The following is a 6,111-nucleotide window of genomic DNA, read 5'->3' as shown; positions in this document are numbered from 1 at the left end:
CTCTTGCAGGTTTGCAGTATTACAGGATGGGTTTGGATCATGAACCGTGACAGAGCCTGTTGCCCTGGTCCATCTCGAAGCCCATCGTAACGTCTTTGGAGTGACAGGGAAACTGTCTGACATCATCATGGATCCTTCATTTTCATGTAAGTCAACTTTGTCATTTGTATTGTCTTTGCAGGAATTGCAGTGTGTTTTTTCTCTGCAAAAACTTGATGTTTGATTGATTTGAACGCATTGTTTGAAGCATTGAACGTGGTTGTTATGGGGTTGTTTGTGAACGTGGTAGTTTTGGCTGTCGTTTGAGGTGGTGAAGGCGGTAGTGTTGGCGGTGTAGCATCCTGGCTTATTTTTAGTGCACTCAGGGGCAAAAGTGAGGGTACTTTTCTGTCTGTCCATTTGGGAACCCGCGTCTCCGATGTAAAGTCCTAGGATTGTACATTTGGAAAATTCAAGTCCCTAATGTTGAGTTAGTGATACATATTAATGAATGTATACATAGAGAGTAAGCCTATAGGAGCATAAACTAGAGGCTGGTCCAACGTCAGCCCGAGCTAAAGCTGCAAGGGGACGGACCAGCACGGTGCACGGTGTTCAACTTGTATTAACAGAGGTTTCTACATCAAATCGGCGCCAAAACTGCCTTCACCACCTCAGATCGCCAACACAACCACGTTCACCACCTCAAACCGCCAAAACCACCGCGTTCACCACCTCAAACGACCGCTGAGGTGGTCAACGTGGTGATTTTGGTGGTCTGAGGTGGTGAAGGCAGTTTTGGCGCTGGTTTGATGTGGAATCCTCTGTTAGTGCACAGTGTTCAACTTGTATTAACGCTGGTCTCTGTCCTCTTTGAAGCTTTAGCTCGGGCTGACCTTGGACCAGTCTCTTGTTTATACTCTTGTAGGCTTGGAATTCCTCTCTATGTATACATTCATTAATGCATATCACTAACTCCCCGTTAGGGAGTTTAATTTTCCAAATGTACAATCTTAGGACTTTACATTGGAGACACGGGTGACCAAATGGACAGACAGAAAGTTACCTTTACTTTTGCCCCTGAGGGCACTCCTAAGCCAGGGTGGTCTACACTTAGACTTCCTCTATACATTCATTAATACATATCACTAACTCCACCCCCGGGGCATCGCTCCCCGGAGTTTTTGTGTCCCTTCTCTTGCAGGTTTGCAGTATTACAGGATGGGTTTGGATCATGAACCGTGACAGAGCCTGTTGCCCTGGTCCATCTCGAAGCCCATCGTAACGTCTTTGGAGTGATAGGGAAACTGTCTGACATCATCATGGATCCTTCATTTTCATGCAAGTCAACTTTGTCATTTGTATTGTCTTTGCAGGAATTGCAGTGTGTTTTTTCTCTGCAAAAACTTGATGTTTGATTGATTTGAACGCATTGTTTGAAGCATTGAACGTGGTAGTTTTGGCTGTCGTTTGAGGTGGTGAACGCGTTTTCTTTGGCGGTCGTATTAGGTGGTGAATGTGGTGGTTTTGGCGGTCGTTTGAGGTGGTGAAGGCGGTAGTGTTGGCGGTGTAGCATCCTGGCTTATTTTTAGTGCACTCAGGGGCAAAAGTGAGGGTACTTTTCTGTCTGTCCATTTGGGAACCCGCGTCTCCGATGTAAAGTCCTAGGATTGTACATTTGGAAAATTCAAGTCCCTAATGTTGAGTTAGTGATACATATTAATGAATGTATACATAGAGAGTAAGCCTATAGGAGCATAAACTAGAGGCTGGTCCAACGTCAGCCCGAGCTAAAGCTGCAAGGGGACGGACCAGCACGGTGCACGGTGTTCAACTTGTATTAACAGAGGTTTCTACATCAAATCGGCGCCAAAACTGCCTTCACCACCTCAGATCGCCAACACAACCACGTTCACCACCTCAAACCGCCAAAACCACCGCGTTCACCACCTCAAACGACCGCTGAGGTGGTCAACGTGGTGATTTTGGTGGTCTGAGGTGGTGAAGGCAGTTTTGGCGCTGGTTTGATGTGGAATCCTCTGTTAGTGCACAGTGTTCAACTTGTATTAACGCTGGTCTCTGTCCTCTTTGAAGCTTTAGCTCGGGCTGACCTTGGACCAGTCCCTTGTTTATACTCTTGTAGGCTTGGAATTCCTCTCTATGTATACATTCATTAATGCATATCACTAACTCCCCGTTAGGGAGTTTAATTTTCCAAATGTACAATCTTAGGACTTTACATTGGAGACACGGGTGACCAAATGGACAGACAGAAAGTTACCTTTACTTTTGCCCCTGAGGGCACTCCTAAGCCAGGGTGGTCTACACTTAGACTTCCTCTATACATTCATTAATACATATCACTAACTCCACCCCCGGGGCATCGCTCCCCGGAGTTTTTGTGTCCCTTCTCTTGCAGGTTTGCAGTATTACAGGATGGGTTTGGATCATGAACCGTGACAGAGCCTGTTGCCCTGGTCCATCTCGAAGCCCATCGTAACGTCTTTGGAGTGATAGGGAAACTGTCTGACATCATCATGGATCCTTCATTTTCATGCAAGTCAACTTTGTCATTTGTATTGTCTTTGCAGGAATTGCAGTGTGTTTTTTCTCTGCAAAAACTTGATGTTTGATTGATTTGAACGCATTGTTTGAAGCATTGAACGTGGTTGTTATGGGGTTGTTTGAGAACGTGGTAGTTTTGGCTGTCGTTTGAGGTGGTGAACGCGTTTTCTTTGGCGGTCGTTTGAGGTGGTGAACGTGGTGGTGTTGGCGGTCGTTTGAGGTGCTGAACGCGTTTTATTTGGCGGTCGTATTAGGTGGTGAACGTGGTGGTTTTGGCGGTCGTTTGAGGTGCTGAACGCGTTTTATTTGGCGGTCGTTTGAGGTGGTGAACGTGGTGGTGTTGGCGGTCGTTTGAGGTGGTGAACGTGGTGGTGTTGGCGGTCGTTTGAGATGCTGAACGCGGTAGTGTTGGCGGTGTAATATCCTGGCTTATTTTTAGTGCACTCGGGCAAAAGTGAGGGTACTTTTCTGTCTGTCCATTTGGGAACCCGCGTCTCCGATGTAAAGTCCTAGGATTGTACATTTGGAAAATTCAAGTCCCTAATGCTGAGTTAATGATACACATTAATGAATGTATACATAGAGAGGAAGCCTAAGCCTATAGGAGCATAAACTAGAGGCTGGTCCAACGTCAGCCCGAGCTAAAGCTGCAAGGGGACGGACCAGCACGGTGCACGGTGTTCAACTTGTATTAACAGAGGTTTCTACATCAAATCGGTGCCAAAACTGCCTTCACCACCTCAGACCGCCAAAACAACCACGTTCACCACCTCAGACCGCCAAAACCACCGCGTTCACCACCTCAAACGACCGCTGAGGTGGTCAACGTGGTGATTTTGGTGGTCTGAGGTGGTGAAGGCAGTTTTGGCGCTGGTTTGATGTGGAATCCTCTGTTAGTGCACAGTGTTCAACTTGTATTAACGCTGGTCTCTGTCCTCTTTGCAGCTTTCGCTCGGGCTGACCTTGGACCAGTCCCTTGTTTATGCTCTTGTAGGCTTGGACTTCCTCTCTATGTATACATTCATGAATGCATATCACTAACTCCCCGTTAGGGAGTTTAATTTTCCAAATGTACAATCTTAGGACTTTACATTGGAGACACGGGTGACCAAATGGACAGACAGAAAGTTACCTTTACTTTTGCCCCTGAGGGCACTCCAAATAAGCCAGGGTGGTCTACACTTAGACTTCCTCTATACATTCATTAATACATATCACTAACTCAACCCCCGGGGCATCGCTCCCCGGAGTTTTTGTGTCCCTCCTCTTGCAGGTTTGCAGTATTACAGGATTGTTCTGTATCATGAACCGTGACTAGGCCTGTTGCCGTGGTCCTGCTCGAAGCCCATCAAGACCCAGAGATACTTGAACTCCTTCACTTGGGGTAAGGACTCATTCCTTACTTTTAGTGGACAGTCCATCGGTTTCCTGCTGAGAATTCAATAATACCTAATTAATTTATGAAAGAAAAAATATTACAAACAAACATCAATGTACACAATAAAAAAACACCCCTTCCTCCATCCTGCTCAATAACCCCACCCGGAATGATAAAACAGGTCTCGCTGTTTCCCTGGGGAGTCTTTACGGTGACGGAACCTGGGACCTATGACAGGAGAACAGGGAGGTGAGTTATGATAACTACTGCAGGGATGATATGACAAATATATAACAAATGTGTATTGCTTAGTCTAAACAGCTTATAAATTACTAGAATCGCTAATCACGCTTTTTTCACCCCCCTTAGGTTGGCGTGCCAATCCAGCCCTCCGACATTAAGGATTAATATATGTTTCTCATACTGATGTCAACCATTCAATAAACGGGTTTGAATGCCACACAAGCTCTTGTCATTTTTTGTAAATGAAATGCTTCCTGTGCAATTTTTTATTGTGGAACAAATGAATATGCTTCACTAATAGTGAAGCTATATAATACGTAATGGAGACCGTGATCTACAGCCGAGAGATCATCTCCATTACAACTGGACAAGCGCATATCTTCACAATACATTGACAGAGGGAGCTGATAAACGTTGCTATATACGCCATGATGTGTTGGTGTGAAGATTGAGACATTGGACAATGTCAAATATTTAAAACATCACAGGGATAACAAACTTGGTATGGGTAGGGCTAGGGAATGCTCCGGTTTTTGGACAAAATTTACATGGGATCACTCCGGTCAATGTACGTACTTCGTCTCACTGGAATATTAATGGCCAGATTGAATACAACATCGACCCAAATTCTCCGGTCAATGACAGGAGAGTTTTGAAAGTGACAAAACACTGTTCCACACATTTAAAAACACTTAATCAATGTTTACCCAGGATCCATGCACCTTTCCTGGCTTGTAAAATGTGGTGATGCGCCCTGGAGGTAGCGGGCAGGCTCTGTGCGTGGTGCTGAACCCCAGCCTGTCTATGTGGAATACAAAAACAAACAAAGACAAACACCTTTAAGGTCACCAGGGTCGTGAGGTTCTGGTTCTGGCGGTGTGCATGGAGGGGTTTGACCTGGCTCCCCGACACAATGCACATAGTCTGGAGCAGTGGAGCAGCGGCTGGGCCGTGTTCCCCCTTTTGTCCATTTGCCTATCAGTTTGTTAACGAAATGGACAGAGCCTGCGTTTTCCGCCTAAAAGTGACTTTTAATGGTGGTTTTTGCATTTAAATGATGGGTCTTATCATTCACAAGGGTCCCCGACACAATGCACATAGTCTGGAGCTCGTTGGGGTCCTGCATATGCTTTAATCACACTTTTGTCCATTTCCCTATCAGTTTGTTAACCGAATGGACAGAGGCTGCGTTTTCCCCCTAAAAGTGACTTTAAATGGTGTCCCTTGCGTTTAAATGATTGGTCTTATCATTCACCAGGGTCCCCGACACAATGCACATGGTCTGGAGCTCGCTGGGCATATGCTTTAATCAGGCGTTTTAACACTTTTCCCCACGAAAATGATTTTTAATCATTTTTTGGGGGCTATATAAATCAAATTCCGGTTAATGCAGAGCACAATCGTACCTTTGACTATTTTAATGTATTTGCATTATATATCTCCCCCGACATGAACTCAGTAGCCTCCGGCAGCAATACCCCTCTCAAGACCCCGGTGAAGACTGTCATGCGGTCCATAGAAGCCTCTGTGAGTGAGACCCCTCTCAAGTCTGTGATGCGGTCCCCAGAATCCTCCGGAAGCAAGACCCCGGTGAAGACTGTCATGCGGTCCCCAGAAGCCTCCTGTAGTGAGACCCCTGTATGCCAGAAGACCCGTGCGTCTGTCTCCAATAAGCTGAAAGCTAATCTGGCTAAGGACTGGCCCTCTCCCCAAAATCAATGGTCCACTGGGAAGGGACGGCGGAATACCATGCGTGAAATCACGTTGCCTAAAAGCATGGAGACGTACATTCAGACATACAGAGGTCATTGTGAGGGTCTCGCACCGACAGTAAAACGGAAAGAGAATTGTATGTCCAATGTCAGCCGGATAAAGAACTTCATAGTATTCATGGCCCATGGTGTTGACCGGCTGTCAGACTGGCTGTTTCTAAAAGACACAAAGAG

The 6,111-nt window shown here is 45.9% G+C and overlaps 1 long non-coding RNA gene across 2 annotated transcripts; it reads left to right on the top strand.

Annotated features, from left to right (window-relative positions):
• Positions 1 to 4,847, top strand: LOC307027095. Of its 2 annotated transcripts, XR_013804524.1 has the most exons (4): positions 1 to 146; positions 3,795 to 3,928; positions 4,104 to 4,171; positions 4,292 to 4,847. It is a non-coding gene; the product is annotated as an uncharacterized lncRNA (long non-coding RNA). The 2 variants fall into 2 exon arrangements; XR_013804525.1 differs by lacking the exon at positions 1 to 146 and having other exon boundaries at positions 3,657 to 3,928.
• Positions 4,848 to 6,111: the final 1,264 nt, after the last annotated feature.

Source organism: Notothenia rossii, assembly GCF_949606895.1.
Source record: "Notothenia rossii genome assembly, contig: scaffold_272, whole genome shotgun sequence".
Taxonomy (NCBI): domain Eukaryota; kingdom Metazoa; phylum Chordata; class Actinopteri; order Perciformes; family Nototheniidae; genus Notothenia; species Notothenia rossii.
Note: the sequence above shows the minus strand (reverse complement) of the source record. Positions and strands in the feature narration are given on the sequence as shown.